Source organism: Sceloporus occidentalis, unplaced genomic scaffold, assembly GCF_023333645.1.
Source record: "Sceloporus occidentalis isolate IW3139 unplaced genomic scaffold, rSceOcc1.0.p SCAF_21, whole genome shotgun sequence".
NCBI classification, from domain to species: Eukaryota; Metazoa; Chordata; class Lepidosauria; order Squamata; family Phrynosomatidae; genus Sceloporus; species Sceloporus occidentalis.
Window position 1 is genome coordinate 7,773,055 of NW_028317001.1, and position 15,617 is coordinate 7,788,671.

The 15,617-nt window shown below is 42.8% G+C and overlaps 1 long non-coding RNA gene across 1 annotated transcript; it reads left to right on the plus strand.

Annotated features, from left to right (window-relative positions):
- The first annotated feature begins 1,594 nt into the window (after positions 1-1,594).
- Positions 1,595-3,198, plus strand: LOC149301526 (uncharacterized). The gene is made up of 3 exons (XR_016272246.1): positions 1,595-1,838; positions 2,085-2,249; positions 3,093-3,198. It is a non-coding gene; the product is annotated as an uncharacterized LOC149301526 (long non-coding RNA).
- Positions 3,199-15,617: the final 12,419 nt, after the last annotated feature.

Below are 15,617 nucleotides of genomic sequence, written 5' to 3' on the forward strand. Positions count from 1 at the left end.
AAAGATCAAAGAGCCAAACTAATTGTTAACTATAAAGAAACAGAAGAATTTAAGATTTCTAAAGGTACAAGGCAAGCTTTCCCACTATCACCCATTTTGTTCATTCTGATCCTTGAAGCACTGAATAATAGGATAAGATTAGAAAATAAGATCAATGGAATAAAAATTAAAAACAACTGAGTTTAAAATGAGAGTCTTCTCAGGAGACATTTGTATTCCCTAGAGAACCCAGAAAAGAGCACAAGACAATTGATGGATGTAATAGTGGAATTGGAATATGATTCAGGACTAAAAGTAAACAGAGACAAAACAACATTAATAACAGAAAATATAGGGAAAAGGAAGAACAAATCCTGGAAGTAATTAGTGGATTTAAAGTAGGAAAGAAAGTTAAATATCTAGGAATAAATGTAACAAATAAAAACTCAGATCCATTTCACAATAACTATGAGACAAATGGAAGGAAATCAGAAAAGACCTAGAAAAATGAGGGAAATTACACTTATCGCTATTAGGAACAATATCACTGATCCAAATGAGTTTACTTCCTGAGATACTGTTTCTGTTTCAATCGATACCCATCATCCAGAATAAAAAACCCTTGAATCTATGGCAAAAGGGAATCTCAAAATTTATTTGGAATTAAAAAAAGAGCCAGGATAAAAACGAAAATACTTTGTGATGACAAAAGTAGAGGAGGGCTGGGTTTACCAAACTGAAAATTTTATTATGCTGCTTGTTGTTTAGTTTGGATTAGAGAATGGGTTTTGTTAGAGAAAGAACAATTGTTATGTCTGGAGGGTAAACATTTAAGATTTGGATGGCATGGATACCTAATTTACGGTAAAGAGAAAGTTCATAAAGAAAGCAGAAATCATTTAGTAAGAAAAGCTCTTTTGAAGATCTGGGGGAAAAACAAGTGTAGAATAAGCCCAAAAATACCTTTATGGTGTTTGCCACATGAGGCTCTTTTCGGGAGGAAAGGTATCCAGAAAACTAACTGGTTAAGATACAAGGATGTCCTGAAAGAATTGCAAGGAAAACTAGAGATCAAAACACAAGACGAACCTAAAGAATCTGGCCTAGATTGTCACTGGTATCTTTATCATCAAATGAGGGAGAGGTTTAAAATAGATGTGAAATTAGAAGGAATACAAAATGAAACATGGGAATTGTGGAAGCCATGCTCCATGGTCATTCCATGCCTGATGAGAGTGTTGGGTGCGAGGCATTGGAGAAGCATCCAGCTGTGTTTCTCTAGCCAGAAGCCAAAGGAAGCCATTCTCCTCTGAGGGCCACTGGGGAGGTCAGGAGGTTTCAGCAGATGATGCGCTCATTTCACATCTAGCTACAGGGACATAGCCAGGGTCCTCTCCAATTCCCCATCCCCTGACCCCCCTCCACTCTTACAAGGCATGGAGTGTCAGGACCATGGTGAACAGGTCTCAGGAAATGACATGCATGTGGCCACTAGGGGGAGCTGTTGTGGAAGTCATTGAAAGCTCTAGTGGCAGTTAGATGTGTCAGCATTTAAACAGTGCATCATTGGAATGTTGATGCAACTGTCAACTGTCATTCTCAACTGTCACTGAGGAAGAGTCAGACAGTGTGTGCCTCAGAGTGGGTTGTTACTGGTGTGGATGGTGGAGGGTGTCGATGTATATAGTGTTGTACACAGTGCAACTTCTTATATGAATAAAAGCCTCATCTGAGAGAAGATTACAGTGTCACTTTGCTCACTGAGAAAGCGACAGGTGTTTCTTCAGCTCACAAGCTACTGACTACAGTCAAGGTGGACAATCTGGCGCCATACGTTAACGTGTTGCCTCATGTGCTCCGTAAGATAGCAACGTCAAAAGCGTTTTAACATGGAGTATCTGTTGTGTAGGGCAGCTGCAGTGAATCCATGACAGGTCCATGGGACTTTGTTTGGTGAAGAGGGAGGAAGGGGATACCGATCTCTGCATTGGCCCAAAGGAGGCATATGTCACCTGCGTATCTCACTAGCAGCATCTGTTCTCTGTGTCTTTGAGTGATGCAGGATTTCTTGACAAAGCAAGCCTAACCCTAATCTCTTTTCTCAGGAACTTCAACTCGGCCTCCTTGTACAGAGCTAAGGGGCATATTTTCCTGGAAGAGACCCAAGTGCAGGGCAACCACAACTACCTGCCCACCTAATGGCCAACACAGAGGCCAAGCAGATGGAGAGTGGCTCCAAGAGAAAGAGGCTGTCCAAGTACAACTCTTTGGTGAGTTCCCATCCTGACTATTAGTTTCATTTGTGTCACTGCTGGGCCAGCTCATGAAAGCAAGTGGAGAACATATTGTCCCAATTTGGCAGAGAAAGTCCTGGTTACTGCTCTGTCACCCCACTTTTTTAGGGGCTTTAAAAATGTCCCGGTTTCTCTCTCCTCCTCGCACTTTCCCCATTCTCCTCAGCTCTCTTGGGTTGCTGCAAAATGACTTCCAAGGAGTTTGCACCCCATCAACTCAAAAGGGAGGAGAGGAGATAAGTTGCCAGGGTCTTCCCTTTTCAGGTGGCTGAGGCAAAAGCAAACTGTTGTGCCCTTCCTAGCTTGTGTAATCTTCCTCCTAAACAACCTTTGTCATCCTCACCACCTTCTGGTGTTGCTTGTCCACATGTGCCTTGCTTTTCCTGACTGTGAAAAGTTGGGGGATATGGGAGACCATCTCTGGATCTAAATTGGGGGTGGGCCCATTGGCCCTCAAGTCCAGAGTGCTCCCCAGGACTGTTTTTTTGAAAAATGATATTTGCCTCTGAAATTTGGCAAGAAATGTCTAAATGCACCATAATACTTTTGTGGCTAAATGTACTATATGTGTTGGGATAGTCAGTATCCTAATCCATCCTCAATATCTCAGCCATGGAATAAATTATATTATTTATTATATTAAAAGGATTCAAACCAAACTGATCTCAAAGGCAGTAGCTTTTTTCTTGCTGATAGAATTTAAAGTTTATTTCCTGGACTGAATTCTGAAGTGATGAAATACTAATATTTGGATGCACCATGTGTTTTCCTCCCCTTTTGCTTAGTCATTCTCTGGATGAGGGCTATTTTCTGTTGCAGGTAACCTTTGCGGATGTGGCTGTATATTTCACTGAGGACGAATGGAAACTGTTGACGAAGAAGCAGAGACTTATGTACAAGGATGTGATGATGGAGAATTACGAGAATGTGGCCTCTGTGGGTAAGGAACCGGAATTCATTGCCTTTCCTATGAAGACTGAGGTCCCTTTCATACTACATTATCATGGCACTATGATTCCACTTTAGAATCATAGAATCATAGAGTTGGAATAGACCACAAGGACCATCTGGTTCAACCCTCTTCTGCCATGCAGGAATACACATTCCAAGCACCATCCAGCCTCTCTGTAAAGAAATCCAAAGAAGAGGACTCCATTAAACCCTAAGGGAGTATATTCCACTGTCAAAGACCTCTTACTGTCACAAAGTTCCTTTTAATGTTTAGGTGGAACCTCTTTCCCTGTGGCTTGTATCCATTGTGGTGTCTCCTTTTTTCTGTAGCAGAAAAAACCAAGCCTTCTCCTTGCGCAAAATGACATACTTTCAAATATTTAAACATGGATATCATATCCACTCTTTATCTCTTTTCTCCAGGCCAAACATAACCAGCTCTCTAAGCTGCTCCTCATAGAGCTTGATGGTTTCGAGACCCTTCACCACTTTGGTTGCCCTCCTTTGGACATGCTCCAATTTGTCAACATCCTTTTTGAATTGTAAGGCCCAGAAATGGACACAGGATTATTCCAAATGAGACCTGACCAAAGCAGAATAGAGTGACACTATTGCTTCCCTTGATCTAGAAACTATTCTTGTAATGATGCAGCCTAGAATCACATTGGCCTTTTTAGCTGCCTCATCACACTGTTGGCCCATGTTCAACTTGCAGTCTACTAGGAGTCCTAGAGCCCTTTCAAGCCTAGTTTAATTGTGATAGCAACATCCTGTAGAATATTTGAATCTGTAATTCAGTGAGGCACTATTTCTCTCTAGTTTCGAAGGATTCTAAATACTTCATCCTAAACTGCCAATTCTAGGATTTCATGGAAAGAAGCCATGGAGATTAATGTTTTTCACACCCAAATGGTTCTCAGAACATCCCTGAGCAAGTTTCCTACCTTTTATGGCCTCTCTTCCATCCTTTTAAGGTTCTGGAGAGTTTTCTTGGGGGAAAGCCCTCCCTTGGGCCTGCAATGGCTCAGAGAGGGCCCAACAGTGGCAAAATGGCCTCCACTTCCCCAAAGGGATGCTGTAGGATGTTGAGGGGCAAAATATTATTTCATCCCCCCCCCCCCCCCCAGGTAATACAATGTAAGGTTGCCACTGAGATCTCCTCCAAACCCCTTCAGTAGTCCATGCCTGTCTTATAAATGTTTTAAGGCTGTTTTAAGGTTTCTCCCTGGCGCTTGACCCTCACCAAAATTGGAGTCCAGGTCCCAGCTCCTTTGCTCTGCCTTTGCCAATGAGTTGTTTGTATATTGATTATCCCACCTTTCTCAACAAATGGGCCTCAAAGTGTCCCTTTTATGCATCACACTCTGTGGGTATGTGTCTATGATAAAGAGACAAACAGAAAGTGAAAAATTGAAAGGCAGGGAAGAGATGCTGAAAATGAGGTGCTGATGGGCAAGAAGGAAGGTTAGAGAGCAGAGGGAGAAAGTGAAGGGGATCAGGCCTCTCGGAGCCAGGAAGGGAAGGCAGGAGCAAAGCCAGGATCGCCTACCTCTGTGTGGAGAGGAAGGGACCCCTGGGAAGGGCCAGGAGAGGGGCCCTTGGGGATTGGGAGGCAGTTCTGAACTGGTTTCAGTGAACTAATGAGAACCGGCTTAGGTCCTTGTTTTCAGACATATTAAGTGGTTTTATTTAGCAATTATGAGTAATATTTAGGAAGGAAGGAAAGGAGGACACAGTTAGAGAAAAAGCACTTTTATTTTCCATCCTGAGCTTGCCTAGCTGCATTTTTCGTTCCAAAAGCCATTTGTTACCCAAAATGCTGGAGTCTGGGGAGGACACTTGCAAGTGCTATGCTTTTTTTTTGGGGGGGGGGGGGGGATTTGGTACTTAGCCCCAAAAAGAGACATAATTTTGTTCAGGCAACAGTGACCTCAGAGGTCAGCCCAACTATACCAGGCACGCAATCTCACATAACTCCAGAGGCATTTCAAATGGGTTTTTATGTTTTATTTAGGGAAACAGCAAAATACATGCACACATGCACACACACAAGCCTTCGTACATACACACAAGAGGTAAGTAACAAAGCTGGGATTGGTGAATAATGTAAAGCTATACTAATGGTAATGCATTTCCTAGAATGTTCTTGATTCCAATTGCTGAGGGTCCTGCAAGGGAACGGAAAGTGGGTTTGTTGAGTACAGTGGATCCTTGTTATACGCTGGGGTTTGGTTCCAAGATCCCCCGTGTATAACAAAATCCGTGTATGCTCAAGTCCCATTAAGTATAATGACATAGCAAAATGGTGTCCCTAATAAAAAATGGAACATCAAGGTAAATTTATACTTTTTTGGAACATTTTCAAACCGTGTATGCTGAAATCCGTGTATAAAAAATCTGTGTATAAGAAGGGCCGACTGTATATTGAGGAGCTTAGCCATGTAAACCAACAGAGTGTCTCTCTGCAACGGGACTGACGCCAAAGAACAGTAAATATCGGGGCAGACATTTATACTGAAATTTTTGCTTACGGACAGAGACTAAGGGTTCAAAATGGTTTAAATCGCTTTAGTATGTTTACTGGTTGGGAAAAGAATGGTCTGAATCCAAATTGAATGCAATGGACCCTTGATGCAAATACCTCAGACACAAGGGATTAGTACACCGGCTCTCAGGTCCTTCTTGGCTCTGAATTCCAGTCCTGTTCATAAGCCAATGTACAGCGTGATCTGGAAACAACACTTCCAGATGCAGCTCAACAATAACATAACAGAGTATGGAAACACATATCCAGATATAGGTTTTGGCAGTGCACTGATTACTGTCCACACTTAAAAGTATCTCACAGACAAGGTTGATTTCACCCAAGTCCTTGGAGGTTCTCTATCCTGAGTTGCAATATAATACAAATATTTGGAAGCTCTCTGACTTCCATCAACTTCACCATCTCTTGTACACACAACTCCAATCCAGTCTACACCAATTCACATGTGAGCTGTATACTGTATTGGTTGTGAGTCATCTCCTGGTGCCAAACAGCATTAAGTGACCTCTGCAGTTAGATTGCATCATGCTTTGGGCTCTGACTCAGTACTCTATGGCAGTCTCACAGGAAATGATGCCACTTGTCAATCAAAATATTTTAAATCATGTTTAATGGAATATTTTTTCAACAGCCCTTTGACTATCTGCTTCGACCAATTCCCTTAAGGCAGTTCTACTACAATCTCTTCTTTGCTCTGTCAGTAGGAATACAATTGTTCCATGGATTTCGGGACATCTGCAATAGTGTCATGCTCAGGTCACTCTCAGCAACTTTATTAATTTAATATCAAATAGGGAGGGTTCAACAAGGGCTAAAAATCAGGGTAACACCCTCCTATCTTAATTCTGATATTCATTCTTGACTGTGATTGTCCTTCTTTACAGAAGAACTTGTGAGTCATGAGAGAGTCCACGCAGGAGAGAAGCCATACAAATGCCAGCATTGTAAGAAAGGTTTTTCTTCAAAGTCACACCTAGTGAGACATCAGAGAGTCCACACAGGAGAGAAGCCATACAGATGCCAGCATTGTGGGAAATGTTTTTCTGAGAAGTCACACCTAGTGACACATCAGAGAGTCCACACAGGAGAGAAGCCATACAAATGCCAGCATTGTGGGAAATGTTTCTCTCAGAATTCAGACCTAGTGAAACATCAGAAAGTCCACACAGGAGAGAAGCCATACAAATGCCAGCGTTGTGGGAAATGTTTCTCTCAGAAGTCATACCTAGTGAAACATCAGAGAGTCCACACAGGAGAGAAGCCATACAAATGCCAGCATTGTGGGAAATGTTTCTCTCAGAATTCAGACCTAGTGAAACATCAGAGAGTCCACACAGGAGAGAAGCCATACAAATGCCAGCATTGTGGGAAATGTTTTTCTTCAAAGTCATACCTAGTGATACACCAGAGATCTCACACAGGAGCAAAGCCATACAAATGCCAACATTGTGGGAAATGTTTTCCTCAGAAGTCAAACCTAGGGACACATCAGAGAGTCCACACAGGAGAGAAGCCATACAAATGCCAGCATTGTGGGAAATGTTTTTCTTTGAAGTCAGACCTAGTGAAACATCAGAGAGTCCACACAGGAGAGAAGCCATACAAATGTCAGCGTTGTGGGAAATGTTTTTCTGAGAAGTCAAGCCTAGTTAAACATCAAAGAGTCCACACAGGAGAGAAGCCATACAAATGCCAGCATTGTGGGAAATGTTTTTCTCGGAGGTCACACCTAGTGACACATCAGAGAGTCCACACAGGAGAGAAGCCACTCAAATCTCAGCAGTAAACTAACGTTGTTTTTGTCAATAAGAAATACAAAAAGTATATTTTCAATCCAATGGTGAAAAGAAAAGGCCCTTGTGATTTTGTGTGTTACGTTTATCTATATGTCTGTTTCTGTTTTAAAGTTATAGTTTGTTAAGTTTAATTGCTATTAGTATAGATAATTGCTTCAGGTTATAAACTTGGCTGGGGATTATGGGTCATGGTGTAGGTCAGCTAGATGGGGGTGCTGGGATTTTTTTTACAACTGGCTGGTATAGTTATGGGAATGATAGCTTTTGGAAAGTGTGGGATGTTGTCTGAAGAAAGGTGGGGGCAGGTATTAACAGAAAGGGGGTAGTTTCTGGGAATGGCAAAGGGGGCCTTGTTCCCTTTGGGGCATAGACTGTGGGTACTGAGGGTGGAGGCTAGGATTGGAAGAGGGTGGGGTTTTAGGTGTTGGGGTTTCAATGTATTCTTTGTCTTGGGGAGGACAGTTCTGGTTTAAACACTGAATTTCTGATTATGTGTTCTCAATAAAGTTATTTCTTGTTTCAATGTGTTGGACTCTTTGATGCAGAGAGGTTCTGAATTTGCACAAAATACACTTTATTCTCTCATCAGTCTTCAGCTCCATTCCCAGCCATAAGAAGAGCAGAGGCAAACACACACAAACACATACCAAACAGACAGATAGAGCTATATGTACAAAGCAGAGCCTTCCTTCCTTCCCTTTCCCTCCTGAGTCCAGCTCCTCCTTGGACTCCATTCTGGCATCCTCCAAGTGTCCTCAAAGGAAGGAAGGAAGGAAGGAAGAAAGAGAGGAAGGAAGGAAGGGTGCACTCCTTCCCTTTCCCCAAAGGCTGCCAATGGAATAAGCCTCAGCAGCAGCAGCAGCAAGGCCCTGGCGATCCCTGCGCATGCTCAGGAGGGGCCTTTGGGGCATGTGCACATGCTCAGTCTCAGGCCCTGAAGCCATTGCTGCCCTCACAGTCTGTTCAGAGGGGGGAAGAGATGGAAGTGGGGGAGAGAAATGTATGAGAAAAAGGGGGCAGGGGGCACTTGAGGAGAGGCATGGCCATGGGGGGAGGGGGCAGGGTCCTTTAGATGTAAAAAGGGCTTTGAGGAGCCCATCCCTCCTGGAAAGTGGGGCAGAGGAGAGACCCTCCCTCCCTTCCTCCTCATTTGGGGGAGATAAGGGCTCGCAAGCCCCCCTCTTTGGTCTTCCCATGAAGGCACCCTCTTCATCTCTGGGAAGAGGGGAGGCTCCCAGTTAAAAGACTTTTGTGACAAATAAAAAGCATCAGATAGCATAGGCTTCAATAGCATTGGAAACAACAGCTTTCTGAGGAGAAGGGGTTTTCTCTTGGGGGAAGGGGGCTCTGTCTGTGGGGGAGAGAAGAGCCCAGATTTAGGCCAAAGCCAAGAGCAGGCAGACGGAGGGAGCTCAAAGCCCCTTCTGGGGAGAGGGATACCCCCCTGGAAACTAGGCTTAGAGGCCCACAGGACCTGGATTAGCCCTCTCACACACACACACACACACGTCCTTTCCTTACCCTTCACAACAACCCTGCAAAGATTAGTCATCCTCCTCTGGGAAAATGCAGAAAGGACATGGAAGCCATTGTTAGTTCTTTGCCTGAAAGTCCCCTTCCTTGAAGGGATGGAGGTTAAAGGAAGGAAAGAAGGAAAGTGTCAAGGGAAGAGATGGCATAAAGGGGGCTGCTGAAAGACAGGGGGCATTTGGATAGGACCCCCTCAGCTGACATTTTGGGAAAGAGGGCTCTGCCTCTGGACAGAGAGATGGAGAATGTGCTCATTTGGGGAAATGTTAGGGTCCCTCTATTGGGCCACATTCTCCTCTGCCCTGGAGCCTTCTTTTGAAGCCCCATAGACAGGGAAGATCTAGACCATGCCCTCCCAGGAAAGGAAGCCCCCTCCCTTTGCAGGCCCCATAGACGGAGGGAAGATAAGAAGATGATAAAGAGGGGAAATCCCCTGGAGTGGACGGATTTACAGCTAGATATTATAAAACATTTCAAGGGGAACTAGTGGATCCACTATATAAATGGTTTAATTCTATTAATGCAGAGGGGATTCCAGACTCATGGGAGCTAGTGAGTATCACTTTAATTTCTAGAGAAGGAAAGGACAGCTTGTTAATGACTAATTATAGACCAGTAAGTTTGCTGAACACTGATTATAAGATATTCACACAAATACTTGCCAGCAGACTGAAGGGAATTTTGAATTTGACAATTGGGAAGGAGCAAAACGGGTTTTTACCAGGGAGACAGATTAGGAACAATATCAGAACGATTATCAATTGTCTTGAATTTTACCAGGTCAATAATGAGAAAAACTGTGCCATCATTGCTATTGACATGGAGAAAGCCTTGGACAGCGTGAGATGGGATTTTTTGATAGAAGTGGTAAAAAGTATGGAAATGGGAGACAATAAGGCAAATATATAATCGGCAAAGAGCTTAATTATCAACGGAGAAAGATCCCAAGGATGTATGGTAAATAAGGGCACAAGGCAAGGATGCCCGATATCACCGCTCTTATTCTTAGAAATGATGGAAATTTTGATTTCCTCTATTAAAGGTAATCCAAATATAAAAGGGATTAACAGGAAAGGAAACCAAGATAAGAGCGTTTGCGGATGACGTGGTAACAGTTTTGGAGGACCCAAATCGGGGCAGAGAACCGCTGCTACAGGAGCTAAACAAATTCGGCAAATTCACAGGAAAATCAATAAAGAGAAGACAGTGTTGATAACTAGAAATATGACTGGAGAAGAGGTAGAGGAATGAAAGAGGAAACCGGGCTTCCAAGTAGGAAAGAAACTGAGGAATTTGGATTTCTAAAGACAATACACTGCTACCCCGGGTTACGAAATTAATTCGTTCCGCTATTCCTTTCGTAAGCCGAAAATTTCGTAACCCGAAGCGCTTTTCCCATTGAAAATAACTAATGCGTTCCATGACCTCAGACTGAACCTGCAAGTCAAAACAAAGTCACAATAGAGGCCTATTAAGCTAAGTACCCTACAATACAATGTAATACAAAGTTGCCTGAGGCACTAAAGAGCTTAACAATGACTGGCAGGTCCATTCTAAACTTTCTAATGATCTTAACAATGACTGGCAGGTCCATTCTAAACTTTCTAATGATCTTAACAATGACTGGCAGGTCCATTCTAAACTTTCTAATGATCTTAACAATGACTGACAGGTCCATTCTAAACTTTCTAATGATCTTAACAATGACTGACAGGTCCATTCTAAACTTTCTAAAGGATAAAGAAAAAAAGTTTTTTTCTCTCTTTGATGGTTCTGGCATCTCAGAGTCAGGCAGGAGGAGGAGGATGAGCTCTCAAATCATCACACCCATGACCAAAGCACCCCAAATCTGAACATGCCACCCCATGGTCACACTCTCTGGCCCAAACTTGCAAAAGTCCCACCCCACACTCTCAAATCATCACAGCCATGGCCAAAGCACACAAGAACTCAAGCCCATAGGCCAGAAACCCAAAATCTGAAAATGCCACCCCAAAGTCACACTCTCTGGCCCACATCAAATCAAGGCCAAACTTGCAAAAATCGATGCCCACACTTTGAAATCATCACACCCATGACCATGCCACCCCAGAACCCAAACTCAAAGGCCAGAAACCCCAAATCTGAACATGCCACCCCATGGTCACACTCTCTGGCCCACATCAAATCAAGGCCAAACATGCAAACCTCACATCTCACACTTTGAAAACATCACAGCCATGACCAAGCCACCCCAGAACCCAAACTCAAAGGCCAGAAACCCCAAATCTGAACATGCCACCCCAAGGTCACACTCTCTGGCCCACATCAAATCAAGGCCAAACTTGCAAAAATCGATGCCCACACTTTGAAAACATCACAGCCATGACCAAGCCACCCCAGAACCCAAACTCAAAGGCCAGAAACCCCAAATCTGAACATGCCACCCCAAGGTCACACTCTCTGGCCCACATCAAATCAAGGCCAAACTTGCAAAAATCGATGCCCACACTTTGAAAACATCACAGCCATGACCAAGCCACCCCAGAACCCAAACTCAAAGGCCAGAAACCCCAAATCTGAACATGCCACCCCAAGGTCACACTCTCTGGCCCACATCAAATCAAGGCCAAACATGCAAACCTCACATCTCACACTTTGAAAACATCACAGCCATGACCAAGCCACCCCAGAACCCAAACTCAAAGGCCAGAAACCCCAAATCTGAACATGCCACCCCATGGTCACACTCTCTGGCCCACATCAAATCAAGGCCAAACTTGCAAAAATCGATGCCCACACTTTGAAAACATCACAGCCATGACCAAGCCACCCCAGAACCCAAACTCAAAGGCCAGAAACCCCAAATCTGAACATGCCACCCCAAGGTCACACTCTCTGGCCCACATCAAATCAAGGCCAAACTTGCAAAAATCGATGCCCACACTTTGAAAACATCACAGCCATGACCAAGCCACCCCAGAACCCAAACTCAAAGGCCAGAAACCCCAAATCTGAACATGCCACCCCATGGTCACACTCTCTGGCCCACATCAAATCAAGGCCAAACTTGCAAAAATCGATGCCCACACTTTGAAAACATCACAGCCATGACCAAGCCACCCCAGAACCCAAACTCAAAGGCCAGAAACCCCAAATCTGAACATGCCACCCTATGGTGAGAGTCTCTGGCCACATGTGACCATAGCCAAAGTGTTAAAAGTCTCACACCACACTTTGAAAACAGCACAGCCATGAAGAAATCAAAGCAGCAAATGAAGCCCATCATCCACACATCAGAGCATGTTACCCAAACAGCAAGAAACCCCAAAAAAAGCAACCCAGCAGCTCTAACCCATCATCCACACATCAGAGCATGCCACACTAACAGTAAAAAACCCCAAAAAAAGCAACCCAGCAGCTCTAACCCATCATCCACACATCAGAGCATGTTACCCAAACAGCAAGAAACCCCAAAAAAAGCAACCCAGCAGCTCTAACCCATCATCCACACATCAGAGCATGCCACACTAACAGTAAAAAACCCCCAAAAAAGCAACCCAGCAGCTCTAACCCATCATCCACACATCAGAGCATGTTACCCAAACAGCAAGAAACCCCAAAAAAAGCAACCCAGCAGCTCTAACCCATCATCCACACATCAGAGCATGTTACCCAAACAGCAAGAAACCCCAAAAAAAGCAACCCAGCAGCTCTAACCCATCATCCACACATCAGAGCATGTTACCCAAACAGCAAAAAACCCCCAAAAATGCAACCCAGCAGCTCTAGCCCATCATCCACAAATCTGAACATGCCAGTAGCAAAACCCACAATCCACACTTTGAAAACACCAAAAAAATAAAAATAAAAAAAATAAAAATTAAAAAAAAATTAAAAAAATTTTAAAAAAATTAACAGCACCCCAGCACCCCAGAGCAAAAGCATGGTCACACTGTCTCAGCCCAACCCACCCCACAAGAAGAAGGTAAAAATTCATCAACCTACCGGTAGAGAAATTCCCGATGCCGGTCTTGATCCGAAGATACACCTGGCAAAGGCAGCAAAAGTCCAAAGCCAGGAAAAGTCCGAACCGCAAGTGAACCCAAGAGTCAGAGCTCAAATATCAACTCTTCCTCACACAGTCCACAGGGCCAGACAAAGGAGCCGATCAATGGAAGCCGGCTTTTATTTCTCAAGGCAAGCCACCCCCCCCAATTTCGTTAGCCAATGCAATTGATTGGCTTGATTTCTCAAGCCAATCACTGCTGCTAACGAAATTCAAAAATCGCGCCAAAGCTAACCCCTAACCCAGCCCCCTGGGTTAGCCGTTAGCCCTTTAAATCCCTGGAAAGCCTATCGCTGCAGTTTGCATCGTTTGAATTTCGCGCCGAAAAGGATTGCGTAACCCGAAGAATCTTTCGTAACCCGGGACAGCTTTTTCCAAGCCGCATTTTTCGTATCCCGAAAAATTCGTAACCCGGTTCTTTCGTATCCCGGGGTACCAGTGTAATTATTTAGGGGTATGGAAAGACATAAGAGGAAATTTAAGGAGATGGAGCTGGTTAAATCTTTCACTACTAGGCAGAATTGCCGTAATCAAAATGGCACTTCTACAGAAGATTATGTTTCTGCTACAAAATTTGCCAATAGAGATTAAGGATAAGATATTTAAAGGTTGGGAAGCCGAGCTAAAAAGATTCATATGGAAAGGACACAAACCTCGGATTAAATGGGAAGAGCTCAAAGATGCTTCAAAGAGAGGGGCTATTCGCTCCCAGACTTCAGATTATATTATTGGGCATGTAACCTAATTTGGATCCAAAACTGGATTAAATTAGAGGACAAAGAAATGCTTGATCTAGAGGATGTGCTGTTAAGATTTGGTTGGCACGCCTTCTTATATTATGAGAAGTTGGGGATGAATAAAGATTTCAATAATCATCCAATGAGGAAATCTTTACTACTCACTTGGAACAAGATTAAAAAGACATTTTATTTTAAGTTAGCACTTCGGACATCGGCCCAGAAGGCACTCTTCGGTAGATGGATAAGCATCAGTAATTGGCTCACTTACAAACATTGGCTTAAGAAGGATCAATCTGGGAATTGGCCGATAAGATCTAGGGAAGATATTAACAAGGATGGACATAATAGACAGTGGTTTAATTTCTACCAGCTAAAACAAAAACTTCTGGTAGACAACAAAACAATAGGGATCGAAGCTAGACTAAACGGATTGGATGATTTGTTCTGGCAACCTGATAAGAAAAAGATATCCAAATGACACAAAAGGAATATGGAACAGGAGACTGTAAAAGAGTATAAGGGGAAATGGGCGCAGGATATGGGATGCAAAATGGAAATGGAAGAATGGCAAAACGCCTGGAATAGAACAAATACATTTACAGTAGCGCAGGATCTAAGAGGGAATCACATGAAAATAATGAACAGATGATATTACACCCCATGGAAGCTAAAAAACCCTTATAAATTAGCACAGGGGAATTAATTGTTGGGGGTGTGATTGTAAAAAGGGAAACATCTATTATATATGGTGGCGTTGCTGGGAAATTTTGGAAGAAAGTACATGACTCAATACAGCAGATATTGGAAATAAAATTCCCAATGAGCCCTAAGTTGTACTTACTCAATATAACTTCGATTTTAAGCCCACAGGACGAAAGACAATATTGGAGGATTATATTATATCTTGTAACAGCAACTAGAACTGAAATAGCAAAGTTATGGAAGTCAGATGAGACTCCAAGACGGGAAAATTGGATGCAGAGAGTTAATGATTGCAGGGAACTGGACAAACTCTCTTGTAGGGCTCAGAATGACGATATGGAAAAAGAGAAGAGGAATGGGAAAAGAATGGAACTGAAATCTGAAGCTCATTGAGGTCTGAATTAACTGGAATTGAATCTACAAAGTCTGTTCTTCAAACATTTCTTTAAATGTGTATTTTTATTTCCTGATTAATTATAGGTCAGTAGAAGAAAGTTTGAGTCTCCTGCTTAAAGTAAAGCATGATAAAGAAGGAATCGAATACTGCGAAGTTATGCATACGTTATTTTGACAATAGATAAGAACATAAATGAAAACTGATATTATCAATAAGAAATTGGGATATATTGTGTTCATACGTTTTAGAGTTGTGCATAAAATTTGTGTTTAAAAGCAGGGTTTGGTTATAATATTATGAAAGTGAGCTCCTTGAAAGGCCAAGAAAACAGAAAACAGAAAGTGGGTCCGAGGAAACGGAAAGATTTGGGACAGTGATGTTATGGATACTGGATTTGTGTCTTTTTTCTGTTTTTATGACTCAGAAAATAATAAAGATTATATAAACGTCAAATTTGTAATGAAGATTACTATGTATTGTGGGAAGAAATGGTAATATCTGGGGGAATATGTACAAAGGATTTACATTGAAAAGGGGAGAGAATAATTCCAGTTCAAAATAAAATTGGTATAGGTCAAGTATGAAGACAAATAGAGAATTATGGACTCTCATCCATAGGGTTGCCATGAGTCTAA